The sequence below is a fragment of the Anabrus simplex genome, chromosome 1, assembly GCF_040414725.1.
Source record: "Anabrus simplex isolate iqAnaSimp1 chromosome 1, ASM4041472v1, whole genome shotgun sequence".
Taxonomy (NCBI): domain Eukaryota; kingdom Metazoa; phylum Arthropoda; class Insecta; order Orthoptera; family Tettigoniidae; genus Anabrus; species Anabrus simplex.
In genome coordinates, this window is record NC_090265.1 from 1,151,309,143 (window position 1) to 1,151,333,341 (window position 24,199).

Below are 24,199 nucleotides of genomic sequence, written 5' to 3' on the forward strand. Positions count from 1 at the left end.
TCGTCTGTTATAAGGGGTCTCTGTACAAAGTTCTAAAATTAAATTTCCATGACACACTGGTATAATTAATTTTCTCAGGATGTTGACCCACCAGGATATCTTCAAAAAAAATTAAAAAATAATAATGTGACTTTTAGTTGACATTCTGTATATATCCTTTGTGATCAACCAGACTATTGAACATTATCTTCTTACAAATTCAGTTACAGTATGTATTTGACACAAATTAATGATCAAGTTTATACTTTTTGGTGATTATTGGGTGAAAACATATTTTATCCCCTTTTATTTACATTTAAACTACCCTATATGGATATTCTGTCAACGCAACACTGATTTAGTGACTCCCTGCTTATCTATTTCATTCTCTATTTCATAGCATACAGCTCATGAGCACTTCGTAGAGCTGCGTCATAATATTAATTGATTCAAATTGAATGTGTTCCGAGAAATTCTCACCCGTCTGTGGACTGATGACCCAAACAAAACAATGAAAACTTTGCAAACAACAACAACAACAACAACAACGAATAGTTGGTCTATTAACATCGAAGCATAGATAAGCTTGCAGAAACTTATAATGAATTGAATTCGTGACTAGAGCCCGGTGTGGATATACAAAATATTACCCGCATCAGCACTTCCTTCATCCGCATCCGCGAATGGCTATCTGCAGATGTTGTAAATATGTTGTAAATATATAACTATATTACACTCACGGTATTGAAATGGATATATTTGTTAATATAATACAACAGGCCTGGCACCAGATTCCCTACAGTCATAGGTTTATGAGGAATTTCCTCTTGTGTAACTACGGACATACTAAGCGGTTCTCTTTTGGAATCTTTGTTCCTTCCTTCCACTAACTGTGGTCAGGAGCCAGTTAGGCTTTTGTCAGATTTATGGCTTTATGGTCTCAAGGCTCCTAATATATCAGCACTCTCCATACCATTGTCAAGGGTCGCCTAACCACAAGCAAAAAGAAGAGTTTACCTGAGTGAAAATCAATAAACTTCACTATTTAGAAAATTTCACCAAAATTAACCACTCTGCCATACAGTTTGCATCCCCTAAGACACTAACTTCACGGATATCTGCAGATAAATCCAGGGCGTTATTTATGACTGGAAATAAAATCATTTTTATCAATCAAATTACTATAACTTCAAACTCTCAATAAGCAAATGATTATGGCAGCACAAAGAGACAGAATCATAGCGTGGAAAACGTATTAGTTCACCAGGAATTTCCATTTGCAACAGGTAAATCACCAACCAGAACCTGAGCTTGATGAGTGACTAGGATAAAAGTCATGATTGAAATTGGCTGATACGGAAATTTTTCCAACTTCTTTTATGCAACATCATAATTAACTCCATCTTTCAGTGATGAAAGTTGGCAATCATGTGACATGTTTGATTATCTTTATTCAACAAGTTAAGTTTATATTTTGTATGGATGGGTAGTTTTTATGAACATATAAAGAATACAGATGATAGAATGAGATTTTGTGAAAAAAGACCACATCATAAACAAGTAAATAAAGATTTTGTTTTATCCTAGTCACTCATCAAGCTCAGGTTCTGGTTGGTGATTTACCTGTTGCAAATGGAAATTCCTGGTGAACTAATACATTTTCCACGCTATGATTCTGTCTCTTATGTATTGTCTACTGTAGACACTCCCTCCCTTCTCAGCAAAGGTTCACTGACTAGGGAAGTTTGGCCCCATAGAACAACTATCATCATCATCATCATCATCACATTAACTGATGCCTAAAAATGCTAAATTAAGGATAAATTGGATAAAAAAATAGTGATTTCAAGTGTGTCATTCATTATAGACTGAGTCCTGCAGATAGGTTTGGAGAGAACATTTTCTTGGTCGTTAAGGATTTTATGCGTGATGTGCTACTTGGGCACTTAAAGTAAGTAGAACAGTGGCATGAAGGTTAATATGCATTTAAAATATGTAATTCCAAATTCTAAAAATTTGTACTTCATCCTTAGTCTTCATTTAAATACTGCCATCATAGCTGTGAAATAAATTATTTGTTATAGTTGTTTGTTACAGAATCTTCTTTGGCAGAACTTTTCTTTCTATTACCAAAGAAACTGAAAGATCTGTATGAAATCCATTCTTTTTATGAAACAGTCCATGAAAATCTTGGTTTCAGTATATTTACTATATATCTTTGATCACTGTTAATGAATGCAAAGATGGCTTAGAGACTGGAGCTAGCAACTTCTGTAGGTTGTAGCAAAGAAACATTTTGATTATGCAACATAAATTATGATGACTTAATTCAAATTACTGGATCAAAAGATGATCCAGAGTAGTGCATTTTCCACCTTATTACATTTGTGTAAACCATTCATACAGGTCAGATCACATACTTGATGAAGAAAACAGCCATGCTTTTAATGGAGACTATAAATATCAGTTTTTCTGGAAAATTCAAATATTCAGTTTTTTCAATACTGTCAAACAGATAACACTAGCCCAGAGCCAAATTCTTAGAGGCAAAATAGGTTGGTTGTTGAAGAATGAAGGATGTGATTTCTTCTTTCCTAATAATAATAATAATAATAATAATAATAATAATGGCGTATGGCCTCCGGAGAGGCCTGGTGCAGGTCTTTTTCTAGTAGACGGCCTATCAGGCGACCTGAATGTCTGTGAAGATGAGGGCCCTACCTAGGATGATTTCTTATGTTGAATATGCCACACACACCCAGCCCCCGAGCCATTGGAATTAACCAATTAATGTTAAAATCCCCGACCCGGCTGGGAATCGAACCCGGGACCCTCTGAACCGAAGGCCAGTACGCTGACAATTCAGCCAACGAGTCAGACTCTTTTTTCCTGATGTGATGAGAAAAAGAAAGAAAAAGTATTTAGGACTTCAATTTGGTGGTTTAAACTCATTATAATGAGCACATTTTACTTGCACGCTCAGTGGTAATTGTTGTTTGAGACCAATGTGCATCTTTGTTAATAATATTATTATCATTATTAATATTAGATATTTTAAGACTGACCTGATGCAGATATACAGGGTGGTTGGAAGCAACGTTAACTGGGTATATGAACGTTAGAGGGTGAAAGAAAGAAATGTGAAAGAAATAATTCAGTATCTTGCCCTATTGCCATTTTATCACCCGCTGAAGTTAGTTAATCAGATCACTTCACGGGCAGATTCAAATGGGCTTTACATGGCAGTGTTGCTAAATCTGCACATGACTTAAGAACAGCTTGAGAGCCATCATCATCAAACACGCCATTGGTTTCAGCCAGTGTCACTGTAGCGTACTTGCTTTGGTGCAGTCCTACAAAGTGTTCTGATTGGCCAACGTCACCACCAAATTGAGCTCCTAAATACCTTTTCTTTCTTTTTCTCATCACATCAAGAAAGAGGAAATCACATCCTTCATTTTTCAACAACCAACCTATTTTGCCTCTAAGATTATTATTATTATTATTATTATTATTATTATTATTATTATTATTATTATTATTATTATTATTATTATTATTATTATTATTTTACACCCCACTAACTACTTTAACAGTTTTCGGAACACTGAGGCGCTAGAATTCTGTTCCACAGGAGTGGCCAGTAAATCTACCGACATGAGACTGATACATTTGAACGCCTTCAAATACCACCAGACTCGCCAACTTTAGCTCAGAAAACCTGCACTCTATCGCATGAGTTAAAAAATATTAGAAAATTGTAAGCAACTAATTATTTTTCTCTAACTAGCCACCCTGACATATATACATAAAAAAATACAAGAATACACTAGCTAACATATTTCAAGGGCATTACTGGATTTTGTAGGGCTAAAGGGTTAGAAATAGTTTTTTTTTTTTTTTTGCTTACGTCGCATCGACATAGATAGGTCTTATGGCGACGATGGGACAGGGAATGGCTAGGAGTGGGAAGGAAGCGGCCGTGGCCTTAATTAAGGTACAGCCCCAGCATTTGCCTGGTGTGAAAATGGGAAACCACGGAAAACCATTTTCAGGGCTGCCGATAGTGGGGTTCGAACCTACTATCTTCCGAATTAAATCACAACTGACTCAAATATTTTAAAATAAGATATTTTGTAGGTTAACACATTTTCATAACCACAAAACATGTCCTATGAATATTGTAGCATTTATTTATTTTGAGCTATTCTGATTTTGAAGATACCAAGGGACTGGAATTTTGTTCTGCAGGAGTTTTTTTAACATGCCAGTAAATATACCGACATGAGGCTGATATTATATAATGTATCATGAAGTTGAGAAGCACACAGGAACTTTTATGTTCTCATGAATGAGGAAATACCTTACAACATGAAGGAGGCCTTTTCAAGAGAAGTCTTCATCCTAGAGTACCTAATGTTCAGGCTACCTTGTTTTACTGTATCTCTGGCAGATGCCTGGAGGAACATCTGGATTTCAAAAGTAAGTGACCAGTACAGCAAGAAATTGAGAATAGTGGACTAGGTCATGGAGGGTAAGAGAAGCAGAGGGGTACCAAAGTGATAATGGTTAGACTCAGTTTTTAATGATTTGCAAGAGATAAGCTGTACTTTGGTAAGAAGAGTAAACCTCTGTCCACTCTAATACCAGAAAAGAGTATTTATCTTAAAATGAATTTTAACTCCAAATAGACATTTGGAATAATCATCAATAAACTCTCCCAGACAAGGTCCCATGACACTGAGTCACCTAATTGCACCATCTACAGGCAGAACAGATGACACATCCTGCCGATCCCCTCTTTGCCAAAAGCTGATCATTCTGATGAAGGAGAATAACTTAACTGCTTCCAGAGAATCCAGACGGACTGAAGGTGTTGTTAGGCCAAGAGTGTAAATTGGATACCAAAAAAGTCACTTGTGTGAAATTCTATTGTATAAAGTAGTTAAAAAAGGTACTGGTAAATGGTTTTCATTTTGTTCTGTGAGTTACTTCTCTGCTCTCAATTTTATAAACCCTAAAATCCTGCAGCTCTTAAAACTTCTCCTCGCTGGGTTATAGTCTATTCAGGTCTTATGCAAATCCACCACTGAGCTCCATATATTTGTGTGGATTTCAAAGAGTTTTATCCACGTGAATGTCGAGGTTTCTACTCTGCCATAGATTATTGTATCTTAATGCAGGCTTGATCTTATTTTGTTATTAATACATTTTTTCCAACAAATTTCACAAGAGGATTTAGGAACTGATAAAATCATTTATCAGATTTTAAGTTCAATATTTATTGGGGATTTTTTTATTTATCTATCATGTTATTGGACCAAATTCAACCAAATTTTTGTGGTGATTTCTTATGTTTATGCTATTTACATTCAAAAAATAAAAGGTAATGAAAAGGTTAACATTTCTTTTTATTAAGGAAGTCTTAGTTTCTGGGTTTGTGCTGAATGTGAATAAATTAGTTTCATTTCATGTTTGCTGAATGTGAATAAATTGCTTTCATTTCCTTTCAGCTGATATTTTTAAAATGCATGTTGTTTTATAAAATGGAGGATAGTTTATCATGCTATTATTTATAGAAAATGACAATGGCTAAACATAAAGAGTGGCATAGATACCAAGAGTGAAGGGTAGTGACCTCCCAAAGAAACAGTAGTACCATCTCAACAAATTGAGAACTGAGCATTGTCAATCAAACTACCTTTGTTATAAGTGAAGTTGAGGAATTCTGTACTGTGCGACAGTGGTGAGGAAGAGCAGACCATTGAGCATATCATCCAATGCTGACCTCTCCATTCCTATGCTAGAAGCCCTAATGACATTTATGATCTTACAAATTTAAATGTTGATTTGTACACTTATTTATTTTCATTCACTTTGTATTTCTGTAATACTCCATACAAGTAAGTAAATAGTGCTGATTGAAAGAGTACTAGTACCAAGCTAACTGGCATATGATGTGCTAATATTGGAGCAGGGCCTTTAATTTTTTTGTTATTTGAAGAAAATGTGCTTGTAAAAATTAAAACGTGTGTTAAAATTGTACTTTTGTTGGCTCTTTCACTTTTTGGTTAAAGCATTTTCAGAATTCGTAGTTCTTGCACTGAAAATTCATCATGCAGACCCGTTATATTAACAGAAGCATTTTGACAGGTAGGGCTGGACGGAGGAGCATTGCATGATGTTGCCACATTCTTGCATTCCTTTCTCCTTCCCATCGCTTCTGGCTCACTTGGTTGTTCTGTTGTAAGTAACTCAGAAGTGAGAGATTTGGCAACTCCAAGCAACACGAGCCGACCAGCAGGCTTATCTCCATAGCAACTGCATTGAGTCTGCCCATATTTCCATGGCAGCCATACCCCCTACTCCTTTCTTCCCATCCAGGCAGGCAGTAAACGGACCTCCCTCTAAGAACTGCCCGAGCAGATCTTTCAATATTACGACTATAGAACTACTGGCAGGAACTGTGAGTGTGGATATAGCTCAATCAAAGAAGCTTATTGAAATTATCCATTGTTTATTTTGATAATTACTATATTATTATGCAAACCTCTTTGCTTGCCATTTAGTTATATACTAGAATATGTATGAGTTTCTTTATTAATATGGTCCAACATTGTTTCAGTAAAATACTTATGAAAGATTTCATACAGATCTTGAGAGTTATGCCTTTATTGTTACAATCTGTCATGCACATCTTTTGTAAATAATACAACACAGCATTTATTGTTCTTTCATTTTCTCATTAAAAATGTGGATGTTATAATATCTTTCCATTATTCAATTTAGCATAAAATGAATTATATAAATATATACATATTATACACATACATGTATGCAGATATATTAAATGTGACTGTCCCTCTCTCTTTTTAAAGAGATCCTTTATTTTGCTGTTCTGCCATCTCCTTCCTGACCCTTTCCCTCAAGACCTACCCCTCCCTTGCATTTCGGGAGGCCGTCCGACCTTATAATATATAATATATCAGGTATAAATTCCATTTCCAATAATGATAATGATAATCTAACTATTCTCGTAGTGTTGTTAATAATCAAGTTCATATTCAGAGTTGGTGGAAATGACTGCTATTAGAGAAATTACTCCAGGCATGCTCATTTTTGGTGATTTACTTAAATTGGCTGTGATTACTGCATGCAGTCTTAACAATACCATCCACTAATTACTTTGAATTGTATCAAAACCGTCCTGCCAAGGCAGTAGGCTACAATAAGATATATTTTGGAGTTGCCTTTGTGTATTAGATTACTTTATCAAACTCCAAACTATTCATGATGGCCATTCATCATTCTTTAATGTTGCTTTTAATTCATTGATAATTTTTTTAACAGTATTGATGTAGTTCAATAAATGACCAGAATTCTTTGGTGCAAGTATTTGTTCCGTGTCATTTCAGCTTCCGTCAATCTTACAAGTGTGGGGGTTTTGGTATTTTGCCATGATAAGAGATTTAATGTGCCACTAAATCTACTGACTCAATTCTGGTCTTTCCAATCAATTGCACTGCAATTTGGTCCCAAAATCTGGATGAAAGGAGATCCAGATCACCCATTTATTCTGTTTAATTACTGTACATAACATACAAAATGTTGACACTTGGTGGCTTTCTAAATAAACTGCTTCTTAAGTTCGTATGAAATTAAGTTTAAATATTTGTCCTCCACTGTCCATTTTTCAGACTATGCATTGTTTACAGTTATTGAAGGTCCAGATCCATAGTAAATTGGTTAGCATGCAGGCCTTTTGTCCAAGGGGTCTCAGTTTCAATTCCTAGTTGGGTTGGGGAGTTTAACCTTCATTGGTTAATCCATCCTAAATTGGGCTCCATTCTCTCAGATGTGCAGGTTGCCCATGGATGTAAACTCAAAAGACCTGCAAAAAGCTTCTCCGGTGATCATACACCATTATTGATGTTCTTCTTCTGTTCTTAGTTAGCACGGCAAGAAGCACATTCAGATTTCAGGTAAAAATTTTCTTTAGTATGTTGGGTATTCAGCCTGAAAGCTGGTTCACAAGGATGATATTATCTATCTTCTGAAATCATGATACTATTTAGTCCATTACAATTAAGTAATAAAAAACTAACTCTATATCAGCACAATTACATTTCATTGTTAGAACTGATTTTCACAAATTTAATTCCTTCATCAGAAGTAGATTATTTCTTTAAATTAGGTTCCAACATACCTTAAAAATAGTATGACTGATTGGACATGCGATGTGTTATTGTAAGTCTGCTCTTTATCTTGTATAGTGTGTTGCATTCAGCTAAGTGTTATATGTTTGTAAGCAGCACATTATTCAAGTGTCATCTTAGAGTTTTAAATATAATATTTTCAGCAGATGATTCATTTAACAATTTTTCAGGATTTTTTCTGGGCAAGAAATATTTCCAGATTTTTCTGAATGTTTAGTTCTAAACTATAATTACCTTTAAAAATTATTTCCGTGTCTTTTTCCACTCCATTAAAATCATGATTATTATAAATGTGTTTTAAATGCAGAATATTTATTGTATTGAATGGCCTTGAAATGTTCTGAATATCACTGACCTAATGTCTAGCTAGTCCTTCCAATGTAAATTTTATTACAATCGCTGCATGTGAGCCTGTATACTTCTGGGTTTTTATAAATAAACAATTGTTGAGGAATGTGAAAATAGGTTTGTACCTTTATAGGTGGTAAGGAATGCTAAAGATACACTATATTATAACAGAGAAGTAAAGAGACTAAGAAGGAGGTGCAGGTTAGAAAGAAATAGAGTTAGAAATAGCTGTGGAAGTAAGGAGAAATTGTAGGAACTTACTAGGAAATTGAATCTAGCAAAGAAGTCAGCTAAGGATAACATGATGGCAAGCATAATTGGTGGTCATATAAATTTTAGTGAAAAATGGAAGAGTATGCATAGATACTTTCAGGCAGAAACAGATTCCAAGAAGGACATTCCAGGAATCATTAATGAGCCAGGGGAGTGTGTTTGCAAGGATCTTCAAAAGGCAGAAGTATTCAGTCAGCAGTATGTAAAGATTGTTGGTTACAGGATAATGTCCAGATAGAGGAGGTGACTAATACTAAAGAAGTCAGAAGAAGGCCAGTCAGTTTGACATGCATTGCTTGTAAGTTTTGGGAAAGCATTCTTTCTGATTATATTAGACGTGTTTGCAAAATTAATAACTGGTTTGATAGAAGGCAGTTTGGGTTTAGGAAAGGTTATTCCACTGAAGCTCAACTTGTAGGATTCCAGCAGGATATAGCAGATATCTTGGATTCAGGAGGCCAAATGGACTGCATTGTGATTGACCTATCTAAGGTATTTGATAGGATGTATCATGGGAGACTACTGGCAAAAATGAGTGCAATTGGATTAGAAAAAAGAGTGACTGAATGGGTAGCTATATTTCTAAAAAATAGAACTCAGAAAATTAGAGTAGGCGAAGCTGTATCAACCCTGTAAAAATTAAGAGGGGAATTCCTCAAGACAGTATTATTGGAGCTTTATGTTTCCTTATATATATCAATGATATGTGTAAAGAAGTGGAATCAGAGATAAGGCTTTTTGCAGATGATGTTATTCTGTACAGAGCAATAAATAAGTTGCAAGATTGTGAGCAACTGCAAAATGACCTCGATAATATTGTGAGATGGATAGTAGGCAATGGTATGTTGATAAATGGTGTTAAAAGTCAGGTTGTGAGTTTCATAAATAGGAAAAGTCCTCTCAGTTTTAATTATTGCATTGGTGGGGTGAAAGTTCCTTTTGGGGCTCATTGTAAGTACCTAGGTGTTAATATAAGGAAAGATCTTCGTTGGGGTAATCACATAAATATGATTGTAAATAAAGGGTACAGATCTCTGCACATGGTTATGAGGGTATTTAGAGGTTTTAGTAAGTATGTAAAGGAGAGGGCATATAAGTCTCTGGTAAGACCCCGACTAGAGTATTGTTCCAGTGCATGTGACCCTCCCCATGATTATTTGATTCAAGAGCTGGAAAAAAATCCAAGGAAAAGAAGCTCGATTTGTTCTGGATGATTTCCGACAAAAGAGTAGCGTTACAAAAATGTTGCAAAGTTTGGGGCTGGGAAGATTTGGGAGAAAGGAGACGAGCTGCTCGACTAAGTGGTATGTTAGGCATAAATATTTATGTCTAAGGTCATCTTCAATACGGAACAATAATGAGAGTTGTTACTTGTAAGTGGTATGTTCTGAGCTGTGAGTGGAGAGATGGCGTGGAATGACATTAGTAGACAAATAAGTTTGCATGGTGTCTTTAAAAGTAGGTAAGACCACGATATGAAGATAAAGCTGGAATTCAAGAGGACAAATTGGGCAAATATTCGTTTATAGGAAGGGGAGTTAGGAATTGGAATAAATTACCAAGGGAGATGTTCAATAAATTTCCTATTTCTTTGCAATCATTTAAGAAAAGGCTAGGAAAACAACAGATAGGGAATCTGCCACCTGGGTGATTGCCCTAAATGCAGATCAGTAGTGATTGATATCCTTTTGAGTTAATATATGAAAGTTGTAAATTTTCTGTTAAATTTTGTTGTTCTAAAAGCTACATTTATGTCAAATATCTTTATAATATTAGACATTTTGCACATTTTTTTTCCAAAATATGTAAATATTACATATTGTTTATTAATTTGTTCATTTCTTTTCTGTGTATAATTTTATAAATAATTTTTGAGTCATACCCATTTGTTTTAGCTATATGCTTTATTAATTGTTTTTATTTGTTTCTTTTTTCTTCATCCATTGAGATATTTAACATACTATTTTATGCAGCTTGCTTGTGAGCTGCTGGATGATTAGAGATTACATTTATTGTGGTAACAGATTGTGATGGCTTTCTGAACATTTTTAATGTTATACCATTTTCATTCTTTCATAAGGTGAGGTCTAAAAAGCATGTTGTATGTCTAACCAGTCCTATTTTTGGGTATGTTGTAACCTAATTGAAAGAAATAATTTGTTACCCATGATGGAATTTATTTTTTTTTTAAACAAGAAAAAGAAGTTCTAACCAAGAAATGTGATTTGTGCTGATATAGCCTATGTTTTTATTACTTAATTGTATCGTTAATCATCAGCACTGTTTTTAGTTGTGGCTTTGTCATTTTATGATGATTATGGATTTTATCTTAATTCACATTATGTGTTTTTCACTTTCAGTACCCTGAGAGACGTTAGGATCTGCCTGAAATAAACTATGTCTTCCAAGAGACCTATGATAAGTAATACTGTATTGCAGATAATGTATAGATTTAAGAAAAGTTTTATTTATTGAGATTAGCACACCACATCAAGTTCATTCAAGTTAATATTTTAGACCTATGTGCAAAACCAGCAGAACAGAATAAATGTGTGTTGCTCACATAAGAAATGAATAATTTCAGTGCATTAATGCACTATACTTTTGACCCATTAAACTTCAGTGTAAAATTGTACAAATTATCTGCCTTGTTTTGTATATTGGCAGATGCATGTCTGAGAGCATATAGGAGATATTAGTCCCACATATTCATTTATATGAAAATGATAACATTAACGCTTTAGATTAAATATCCCTTCAACAATTAGAGCTTGGCTGGAATATCGTGATACCAACATGCACACGGTACAAGCTTAGGTATTAGGGAAGAACGAGAGTGGGGAATACACCAGAATGTTGATAGAGAGAAAGTGAGACAGCAAATCCACCATTCTACAATGAACTTACCAACTGGATAGCTTGTTACGATCTGAACTGATACACCTCAGGTGGACTGTGACAGACAAGTCCATTCTGCAGACCAAAACTAAGCCCATGTGCAAGTGCAACAAATTCCTGGCTGAGCTCTATCTATCTGTCTACACTAGTATCCAAAATTAAAACAACATACATTTTCTTTCCCCTCTATGTCCATTCGACTGACTTGTAAACAAATGATACTACACCTGTATTCTGCCCGGCAGATACCATGCCTTTGTACAACCATGGAAGTGATGATGTCGGTGCCGATATTAGCCGATGTACTGCCATATCCATCCAACTTCCATGTTCAGTGTGTAAACATTCAGTTATGGCACAGACAAGACGCCTGGGTGACTCCCTGCAGTGGAGGCTAATTGGACAAATGGAAGCTGGACAGTCGCAAGCTTAAGTGACCAGATGGCTTAATGTGCATTGTTCTGTGATTTCTCGGGTGTGATACAAGTTTTTAGAGTCTGAAAGTGTGTTCCAAAGACCGGAACAAGGGCGACCAAGAATGACATCCAAAGGAGAGGACCATTATTTTGCCATAAGGATGAGGCAGTACATCCATAGGACTGCAGGGCAGCTGATATTGGATGTCACAGTAGCCATTCCAACAGTCGTATTGAGGCAAATGGTGTACAGAAGGGTTAAGCTGAGAGGCCTTTACTGTCGGCAACCAGCTGTATATGTACCCTTGACACGTGCACAGAACAAGCCATCTAGAGTGGAGTCGACAACATGCTACCTGGACGGCCAAACAGTGGGCCAATATTTAAGGATGGGTCCCGATTCGGCCTTCAGAATGATTCACAGTGGATTTGCATTCGGCGAGAACCTGGAACACTGTTTCAACCCTCAAACATTGTGGAAAGGGGCCAGTATGGAAGTGGATCAATAATGGTGTGTGGAGGCATTATGATAACCACTTGAACACCTCTCCATGAAGTTGTAAACAGGCAAGGTTTGATGGCCGTTAGGTATCATGATGAGATACCTAACATTCAGTTATGGCATAGACATTGGCATCTCATATTCATTTGTTTCAAGGTGCTGTGGGTGCAGATTTTGTACTGATGGATGATAGTTGATGTCTTCCTGTAAATAGAAGATATTTCTCTCAGAGATTGGCTTGCTTGCTCTCCTGGTTTAAACCCAATGGAGCACATGTGGGATGCTCTCGGGAGACAAATTGTTTTCTAACTACCAATCACTCTCCAGGATTAAATGTTGGTGTACAGACAAGAAGAATGGACATTAATACCACAAAAGGAGACTGATGACATTATTCTCAACATGCCATATCATTGTTGGTCCTGTATTACTGCCAGAGATTATCACATTCTGTATTGAGAAGAAGTAATCCATGTTCTGGTGTTTGTGACAGTGGATGCATGGATAAATTTTGCGGCAAAACAGGCAATGGTGGTTTGTGACTGTTCTTTCATCAGCAACAACAAATCAACAAATAATTTTACAGTCTTTACTTTGTTTACACTTTATATTTGACTATACCTGATACTGTTTTATAATTTTCTTAAATCACAAAAGGAAAGGATTTCTGTTTATTGCTTCAATTTTGGACACTAGTATATCTTAAGAAGTGCTATGATCCACGAATTTTGCCTTGAGTAGGGATCTTAAATGTGCCAATCAGGTCACTTGCATTTGAGCAAACTGAAAAGTCAACTGTCTGTGCTGGGTCTCATAATCTCGAACACAGCAAGCAAATGCTTCCCAACCAGCATTACTTTTGTGAATAATAAACAATATTTTACGCTTGTTTATTGAAGATGATTTGAAGTCTTTTACAGCATGTTTTGAATAATAGGTTCTCAAACTACTTTGTGTTTTTTATGATCATTCATTAAATAATATAATCTACTCTCTTAAATTAATCCTTTCTGCATGGAATTAGTGACTTATTACATACAGAAATATGGTTGTATACTGCATTAAATCATGCATTGCAAAATATAGTATATGCTAAATTAAGGTCAGTTCTGAAAATACTGTTGATTACTGTGCTCACTGAAATACATTACCTGGCTTTAAGATTCTACTAACTTATCTAAAATGAGCATTCCTGTAGTATTAGTCCATTGAATGGAAAATTAAATAATGTAATCATAGGAATTGGTCAGCCACCACCTGGAATGACAAAGACTCACTTATCATAATCTGGGATTTTATTAAGAATTTGCAATGTTGGCAGGAGCAACTGTACCATCCAAATATTTTTGCTTAATTTGCTTTCAGCTGCTGCCACACTAATTATAATGAAATAAAAGAACATTAGAATTCCAATGTAAAAAATAAAAGTATCCTACGCATGATTTGCTTTATTGCAGCTACTAGACCAAATGGAATTATAAATTGATACTTAAATTGACATTTAAATTATTTAATTGTATTGTGGTAGTTCTGCAAAGTTTTATAGAATCTGTCCTGATACCCAGGTATATGATGAGTGGAAAATGACCAACAATTGATATTGTTTTGCATGTCAGAGAACTTTATGAACTGTTTGCATTAAGATCAAAGATTTGTTAAATGTTCAATTTCAAAGATGTCAGAGTTGTTGGATACAGAGGTAGTTGAGGGAAAAAAAATAACTGAAAACTTTACAATTTTCATCTGATTGTTAAAAAGAAAATAATCAACAAATTTGTTGATAATTGTTATAAATGTGCCATATGAAACATAAGTATTCATTTTATTAATGTAATTCTCTTTGTAGGATTAGAGATTAGAATTTCGATGTTCACTGTATATTTGTGTGAAATATACTTTTTTCATCTTTAACAAATGATTACAAGACTGTTATATAGAACTCATGACTGTTCTCTAAACCTCTCTGTTTAACAAGTTGTTTGTTGCTCGTTAAAGGCACAATTTCAACTACATTCACACATTTTATTGCTTGATGTTTAGAGAAACTTTCAAAACCATCATCACATTTTATTATTGTTCACTGTTTAAACAAATCCAAAGATACTTTTTATTGTATTCAACTTGTTATTAATTGTTGTTGTACATAGAAATAGTTCAATTATTCTTCCTATTATTTTACTGATGATTGTGAAGTGAGATTGTCAAGATTTAAAAAACGATTATTAATCAATAATATTATTTCCCATGTGATGAACCAAGATTTGGTGCCTACTATCGATAGAACCTGGTGTATACTTTCTCTTCCCTGATAATTTAGTATGGTACATAATGTACATTATATTGCATGTCTAATCTAAAATAATAACCTATCCTATAATTTGTATAAGAGACGGATGTCTTCATATAGCTCCAAGATTGCTTGTAGTCTGTTTTTAATTTTAGCCATGAAATTGATATTGAGTTGTATGGATACATGTGTTTTTAAAATTTGATTTTACCGAGTAAGGTTTGAAGTTCTAACTTAGGAACTAATTGATATGGTACCCAGACATAGCTAGTCTAAGTTTGCATATATTGTCTCTCATGCATCCCAAACAGTATTTGCAATTTATGTCAGATTGATGGGGAGAAAATAATATCAGACTTGTATGAGATAATTACAGAAGCAAGAGTGATACTGGTAAATGTGAAGTAGAGTGGTACTTCGTTATAGCAACATTGGTGTCAGCAACACCTCATCTATAGCTTCAAGTATTCTCTGGTACCAACATATTCCTCATAAGGAAACTGTTTTTCAGCCATTTTTAATATGAGAAACATGTACAAGTATACCTCATATATAACATCATTTTAAACTTCAGTTTGGACTAGGATTTTTTAAGAATCAAAATATTTTAAGATCTTGATTGTCACTTGAACATTCATAATATAGGGTTGGGGGCTGGCGTGCATATTACTTACTCTTCCCTTCTGTCACTGACCTTCAGAAATGACTGCAGGAATTTCCCCACCCACTGTCAACCGTTCCATTCACAAATTCCAACATGGCAGTAAACATTGTAACGCCTTGCGTAAAGGTTCAGAATGGCCACAAAAAGAAAAGTTTTAACTTTGAAGAAAACATTATCATGATACATGAAAATGAAAATAGAAGAAAGAAGCCTGACGTGTGATCAATTTGATCTGGTTAATTCTACAGTCGAAACAATTTCTGAACATGTTCTGTGAAGCAAAGAGAGGGTGCAATGAAACTGTGATACAAATTATGAAAATATAATTTATAATATGTATATTGGGCAAGCAAGAGAAGAGACAAAAAACTTCTTCTTATTGCTAAATGAAGAAACTTGGCGAGTGTTGATCTTATTGTACAGTAGGTGTATAAGCAAAAACTCTTTTATTATATTAAATTCTGTATTTTATGCTGCATAAATATGGTATTGGTTTTACATCCCACTAAATACTTTTATGGTGTTTGGAGAAATGGGCATGCAGAAATTTTGTCCACTGGAGTTCCACATGCCAGTAAATCTACCGATACAAGGCTGGCGTATTTAAGCACCTTCAAATACCACTGGACTAAGCCGGGATCAAACCTTCCAACTTGAGCTCAGAAGCAGAATGCTCTACTGCCTGAGCTACTCATCTCAGTGTATGTACTTCAATATTCACTTTAACATCAGACTTAAAAGTTAATACAGTATCTACAAACTTTATATAATTTCCCACATCACTCATCTTATGGCATAAATCTCGGTTACAATGACATTTGCTTATCTTCTTTTGCTTTGGTGTTGGTCTTGCTTAGTGGCAGGGTCCGCTGTCTCCATTTCTTCCTGTCATATCAGAGTGGAAATTTACAGTTTTGAGGTCTTTATGTCGCATAACAGACCCATTGTTCAATCAATCAATCAATCAATCAATCAATCAATCAATCAATCAATCAATCAGTCACCACTGATCTGCATGTAGGGCAGTCGCCTATGGGGCAAATTCCCTATTTGTTCCTTATCTAGTCTTTTCTTAAATAATTGCAAAGAGTTTGAAAGTTTATTGAACATCTCTCTTGGTAAATTATTCCAATCCCTAACTCTTCTTCCTATAAATAAACATTTGCCCCAATTTGTCCTATTGAATTCCAACTTTATCTCCATATTGTGATCATTCCTACTTTAAAAACACCACTCAAACTTATTAATTTACTGTACTAATGTCATTCCAAGCCATCTCTCCATTGACAGCTTGGAACATACCACTTGGTCAAGCAGTTTGTCTCCTTTGTTCCAAGTCTTCCCTGCTCAAAGTGTGCAACATTTTCTTAATGCTACTCTTTTATCAGAATCACACAGAAATCAACAAGCTGCTTTTCTTTGGATTTTTTTCAGTTCTCGAATCAAGTAATCCTGATGAAGGTCCCATACACTGGAACCATACTCTAGTTGCAGTCTTGCCAGAGGCTTATGTGCCCTCTCCTTTACATCCTTACCCCTAAATATCCTAATAACCATGTGCAGAGATCTGTAACCTTTATTTACAGTCCTGTTTATGTGATTACCCCAATGAAGATCTTTCCTTATATTACACTAAGATACTAACAGTGATACAGTACTCCAAAAACATCAAGTTGCCTATTATCTTTAGAGATGAGTCTTACACCTAGAATGTCACGTTTGATCTTTAACTTTTTTTTAGCTTACAAATTCTTCTTTCACCAGAATGAATACTCCTCCCCCTACTATTCCTATCCTGTCTATGCGAAAAACACTCGAGTTCCATGAGAACATTTCTGCATCGATTATATAATTTCTCAGCCATGATTCATCTCCTATTACAATATCTGGTAAGTATATATCAGTTAAATTAATTCTGTTCCTTTCTTTACAATACTCATAGAGTTCAACAATATTTTAATGTCATCCCTACTTGACTTCCAGATTCCTGTACCGTCATCACCGCTCCCTAGTCCACCCTGTTCCCTGAATGTACCTCCTTATACGGTAATCTTTCTAAACAAACTTCCTAACTTACACGTACCACTTCAAGTGAATGCCATCCGAGTACAGATCCCTATCTCCTACCCATTCATTAGGATCTAGAAATCTCGCTCCCAATTTCCCACATACCCACTCCATAGTCTCATTTAAATCCCCAATCAGCTTCTAGTCAGCATCCCTCCTACACAGTACTCCACTGATAACAATCTCCGCTTCCTCAAACTCCACCCAGGCTGCGTTCACCAGATCCCACACACGGATGTAACAATTGCGATATGGGCCCTCCTGCCAAAATAAAAATTTGGGTCTCCCTTGAATAAAATGTAAAATCCTATATTGTCAAGTTATATGAACAGAGGGATTATTCATTATCTTAAGATTATTAAAAATAATGTTTAATAGATTTTATTTGACTGCCTCTGTGGTTTAACTGCTCAACTGCCAACCATACACCACTTAGAAGTTCACACTTAACTTCAATTGGTTTCATGTTTCAGTAACTACAGAACTGTACTCTACAACTAATACCAAAGTCTCGAATAATTTATTTGATTTTAAAAAGGTTCAAATAAAGTTAGAAAAATATAAAATCACACAAATGATAAGCCTAATATATAATTAACTTTGTGCACAGAAAACTTGTTTGAAACTAAGTTGACTGACTACACCAACTTCTTACTGGCATTGTACACTGTCATGGGCGCCCGCAAGGGGGGGGCAAGGAGGGGCACTTGCCCCCCCCTGGAATTCTAAAGATGTTGATGTGCAATTGTTTAATATCATACCAGATTATTTCATAAACTGAAATTACTGACAGTCATCTAGCATATGTTATAACTGGAAGTTTCTGTAAACAATTTAATGTTGCTGACGTTATATTGGTTTTTATATTCAAGAAAATTGTTAATGTGCCCCCTCCTGGAAAAGATCCTGCGGGCGCCCATGTGTTGTCCAATAAATTTGTGACAAAAGTTAAATGTTCAGCTAAATGTGTGCGTAAAATGATCTCAGGTGCACTACACATCAACAAAGTACCATTTTCTAACTGAAATATCGTATTTTGGTATCAATTTTCTTTGCTGTAAATATTTTTTCAATAATTTGGTGCAGGTCTATAGTGAGGAGTGTGTCACGGTGTTGCAAGCATTGTTTACAGCTGTGCTTTGTTACCCTCAACACAATAAACTGCTGCTAGGTGCAACAAAGTAGCAATTCCTCAATGTACAAACTTAAAAGAAATTTGAGTGATTCTACAAAACCACCGTGATCATTCCTGTGCAGAGTGACATTAGGCTAGATATATATTATTTTCATTTATTTGCGAGGAGTTTGTGGGGGCCCCTTAAAGGCCTGGGCCCGCCTGCATTGCAGGCCCTGATGTTACACCCCTGCCCACACATCACCTACTATGTTGGTACTTATACCTGTTTCGCCTTATGTTGTTGGTACCAAACTATCACCTTCTCCTTTCCCTCCTCTTTTTATTCTACTTTCCTCAACATCTGCCTTAACCTAATTCCTGGATAACACTCTACCCTGCTCCCCTTTCCTCCACACACTTTCCCCACATTTCTAATAATGGAATCCCCTATGACCAGAGCCTCAAACCTACCCACCTCATTTGATTCCCTCCCGTCCAGGTCTCCCCTATCTTTCCAGAGGACTGCAAAAGCTACTTCCTCCTCCCTTTTCTCCCTCCCATGGCCCTGTTCCACCTTTCTTTTCCTATCCTCTACTCTACATTTCCCTTTCTTACCTTTTCCTTTCCTGCTACTTCTGCACTCCTCAGCAACTGAGTTGACTGTTCCTCATCTTCCCTCTGTTGTTCTACCCACTGTAACTTGGTCACTCAGTTGCCTTGGTTGCCCATTTAGTCTTTGTCCAATAACTTTCAGATAATAGCTTTTCTTGTCAATGGTGTCTACTGATTGCATCACATGCCCAAATCATCTAAAGGCACTCTTGCACTTTCTCCTTTTTGTGTAATACCAAATTGTTTCATTATTTCATTGGGGATGTGATACATCTTGGTGATGCCAGCTGTCCATCTAAGTATCTTTGTCTCCAAAATGCCTATACAATATTCTGCTTCTCTGGTGATTGGCCAACATTCAGTACCACAGACTGCAACAGGACAGATGACAGTACAGTGATTGTTTTCATGTGATGATTGCAGGTGACGCTTGTTGGAGTTTTCCATTTCATCTATGCAGCACTCATATTTGCTCTTTGGTATGTTGGCCATCATCAGCGATTGTATAACCCAGATACTTAAATTTCAATGTTCTGGACAGGTCCTGCCATCAACTTGTATTATTTCGTTTCTGTCAGATGTGACAGGGTGTAACAATAAGGTGTGGCCAAACTTTCAGGACACATTCCTCACACATAGAAGACGAAAAATGGACATGGAAATGTTATAACTCATTTGATTCTTATTGGTCCTGTGCAAACTTATGTGGTTTTTGGTGGCTTTATATGAAGCTTGCAGATAACTGTGTTGGGTTGCAACCATTTCATACGGCACAACTTAAGTGTCCAGTATGTGATGATAAAACCTCTATGGAAGTTAGTTATATGGAACGTAGCGTACTAGAACTCTTTGGATATATGTTTAATGCTCTTTGACTTATTGTTAACCTAGTTCACGTATTACATAGCATAGTCTCATACCTATTATGCTGAGATTTGTTTTAATGAAACCTACATAAAGGTCAACAATCATTCCTAATCCTTTTTATACAATTTATTAAACAAATATACCACTGTAGCTCAGGCGAAGCGTGCCGGCCTCTCACCGCTGGATACCATGGTTCAAATCCCGGTCACTCCATGTGAGATTTGTGCTGAACAAAGCGGAGGCGGGACAGGTTTTTCTCTGGGTACTCCGGATTTCCTTGTCATATTTAATTCCAGCAACACTCTCCATTAACATTTCATTTCATCTATAAGTCATTTATCATTGCCCCAGAGGAGTGCGACAGGCTTCGGCAGCCGGCACATTTCCTATCCTCGCCGCTAGATGGGGGCTTCATTCATTCCATTCCTGACCCGGTCTAATGACTGGAAACAGGCTGTGGATTTTCATTTTCATTAAACAGATTAATGGATCACCACCTGAAACCAACTATACTAGACTTGGATCCAGATTCGCCAACAGCCACAACTTGCTGGAATCATTGGTCCCAAACATTCCAAAACTTCCTAAGAGAATTTCCGGAAGCTACAGAAGAGCAAAAGCTCCATCTGCTTAGTCTACGAACATGTAAATCGTTGCCGTTCATATAATGATGCAATATCTATCCTTAAGACCTTATATGCCAAGCCGGTAAACGAAATATTCGCTTGACATCAACTCTTTACTCGGTGGGAACAACTTAACGAATCAATCAACTGCTATCTAGAATCGCTAACAATTCTCAGTAGAGATTGTCAATTTAAATCCATGACTGCTGAAACTAATTGTGATGCCTGCATACGAGATGCGTTTATTAGAGGATTAGTCCGTCCTCTTGTTCGCCAACGCTTATTAGAGAACACGACGCTTACCCTTTCGGATGCTTACACTCCGGCACGGTCTATAGAACAGGCCCAATTGCATTCTCACTTATACGACAATGCTTCACCCTCAATTAACACTATTTGTGATACAGATGACATGTTGAAAAGTAAATAATCACTCTCCAGTTGAGGAAAATGTCCTTCCTCCCGATTCCACAGCAGCAACATCGTTCTCTAAATGCAACTTTTGTGGTTTACATAGGCATCACAGGAGCAAATGCCCTGCCAAAGATTCCGTTTGCAATTCCTGTGGAAAACGTTGACAATGGGCTACAGTTTGTATGTTTACCTTGGTTAAACCTTGCAAATTAAAACAAACTGCCCCACTGTCAGTGATCACTTCGTGCTCCATATTTTCTCAAATATCTAAGGTTAAGACAGGTGTGATAATTAATGGACATTTTATTTCGGGCATGCTCGACTCTGGTAGTGATCTGAGCTTTATAGACAACTGTATCGCTTGAGAACTGAATTTAAAAATTCATCCTACCTATGTAGAAGTGGGTCTTGCTTCTACCACACATAAAGCAAAAATCATTGGTCAATGTATTGTACCATTATTCAAAAATAGTATTGTCAGTTCTGCCTATCCTCTGTTGTGATCTAATAATTGGCCATGACTTAATGAAGATGCACTCCTCTGTCCAGGTCGACTTCGGAGGTTCTAAAGCCCCTCTCTGTATTTATGGACTAGCGGCAGCCAAAGTTAAGCCTGCTGTACTATTTTCTAACTTATCGCCTGATTGTAAACCTATAGTTGTTAAATCTTATTGTTATTCTGATAGTGATTTGAAATTCATTGCAGCTGAAATTGAAAGACTACTGAAGGAAGGTGTAATTGAGAGTAGTATTTCCCTTTGGAGAGCTCAGGTACATGTCATATCGACATCTAATCACAAGCGTTGCATAGTAGTCGATTGTTCTCGGACAATTAATAAGTTCACCCTTTTGGGTGCCTACCCCTGCCACAAATCAGCAATATAATTACACGGGTGGCAAGATATGTTTTCAGTACCATTGATTTACATAGTGCTTACCATCAGGTACCCATCCCTGAGCACAATCGCCCCTTTACTGCTTTTGAGGCTTGTGGAAAATTGTTCCATTTCACCAGAATACCATTTGGTGTGACAAATGGAGTAGCAGCATTCCAGAGAGTAATTGATGAGATAATTCAGGTTGAAGGTCTTACGGATACCTACGCCTACTGAGATGATGCCACAGTATGCGGAGCAAACCAAGATATAATCTAACAATCAACTCTGAGAAAAGCTACTCATCACAAAAATACATCACACTCTTGGGATATACAATCAGTAACAAGACTATTAGGCCTGAACCTGATCGATTGAAACCGCTCAGAGATTATCCTATTCCATGTGACCACCAGTCTCTTAGTAGAGAGCTTGGCATGTTCTCACATTATTCGCCCTTTGTGTCAAACTTCTCGGCGAAAATTCAACCTCTGTGCCAAGCCTCACTACCTGTATCTGCCACTGCCGTTAAAGTTTTTGAAGATATCAAGTCTGCTATAGAAAATGCCGTGCTTGGTAGCATAGACAACAATGCCCCGTTCACAGTTCAGACTGATGCATCAAATTCTACTATTGCTGCTACCCTCTCCCAAAATAAATGCCCTGTTGCATTTTTCAAAATCGCTACATTCTCACTGTAATTGACAGAATTTTCTTGTTTCCCCTTTGCCTTTGCTTGTGACACAAGTGCCTCGACAGTCATCTCCTCCCTAACTCAACTTTTCAGCACATTTGAAGCCCCATCCTACCAACATATGGATCGAGGCTCATCATTTATGTCTCAGGATCTCAAGAACTTTCTCGCTTCGTTTGGAATGGCCACCAGCCGCACTACACCCTACAACCCACAGGGTAACAGCCAGGTTGAACGATTTAATGGGATAAACTGGAGAACAATTCAACTTGCCCTTAAAGATAAAAGTTTGTGGGAATCCATACTTCAAGAAGCGCATCACGCCATTCGGTCTCTACTCTGCACAGCCACAAATGCTACTCCTCATGAGCGCATGTTTGGCCAACCACGACGCAGTAGCAATGGCTACTTCACTCCTACATGGCTACTGAAACCTGGAACTGTACTACTCCATGGCTTCAATCATCAATCTAAATTTGACCCACTGTTGAAGAAGTTACCCTCCTCAATGATAATCATGATTATGCCCTAATCCGGTATCCTGACGGCCGAGAGTCTACGGTATCCACTAGGCACCTGGCACCGAGACGAGAAGACACTCCCACAGCGAATGATGGACCAGTGCCACACCCTAGTAAATCCACCACGGATCCTGAGATTTCCAATGAAGGGAGCCCTGCAACACAGGTCAATATCCTTGTGACTCCTGATAGTCCACTTCGAATCCCGGTCTGTACTCAAGATGAAACACCGCTACATCGCAGCAGCCGCATCCCTCATCCTCCAGCTTATTTGAAGGATTTTATTCAGTTCTGAGGAGGGGGTGAATGCGATGATAAAACTTCTATGGAAGTTAGTTATATGGAAATTAGCTTTTTTTTTCTTTTCTTTTTTTTTTTTTTTTTGCTAGGGGCTTTACGTCGCACCGACGCAGATAGGTCTTATGGCGACGATGGGATAGGAAAGGCCTAGGAGTTGGAAGGAAGCGGCCGTGGCCTTAATTAAGGTACAGCCCCAGCATTTGCCTGGTGTGAAAATGGGAAACCACGGAAAACCATTTTCAGGGCTGCCGATAGTGGGATTCGAACCTACTATCTCCCGGATGCGAGATCACAGCTGCGCGCCTCTACACGCACGGCCAACTCGCCCGGTGGAATGTAGCATACTAGAACTCTTTTGGATAGGCTATATATTTAATGCTCTTTGACTTATTGTTAACCTAGTTCACATATTACATAACATAGTGTCTCATACCTGTATGCTGAGATTTATTTAATAAAACCTATGTAAAGTTCAACAGTCATTCCTAATCCTTTTTTTAACACAGCATGTCATTAAAATCTC

At 36.8% G+C, this 24,199-nt stretch overlaps 1 pseudogene; it reads left to right on the forward strand.

Moving 5' to 3' along the window:
- Positions 1 to 22,819: 22,819 nt before the first annotated feature.
- LOC136858291 (uncharacterized) lies at positions 22,820 to 23,705 on the forward strand (annotated as a pseudogene).
- Positions 23,706 to 24,199: the final 494 nt, after the last annotated feature.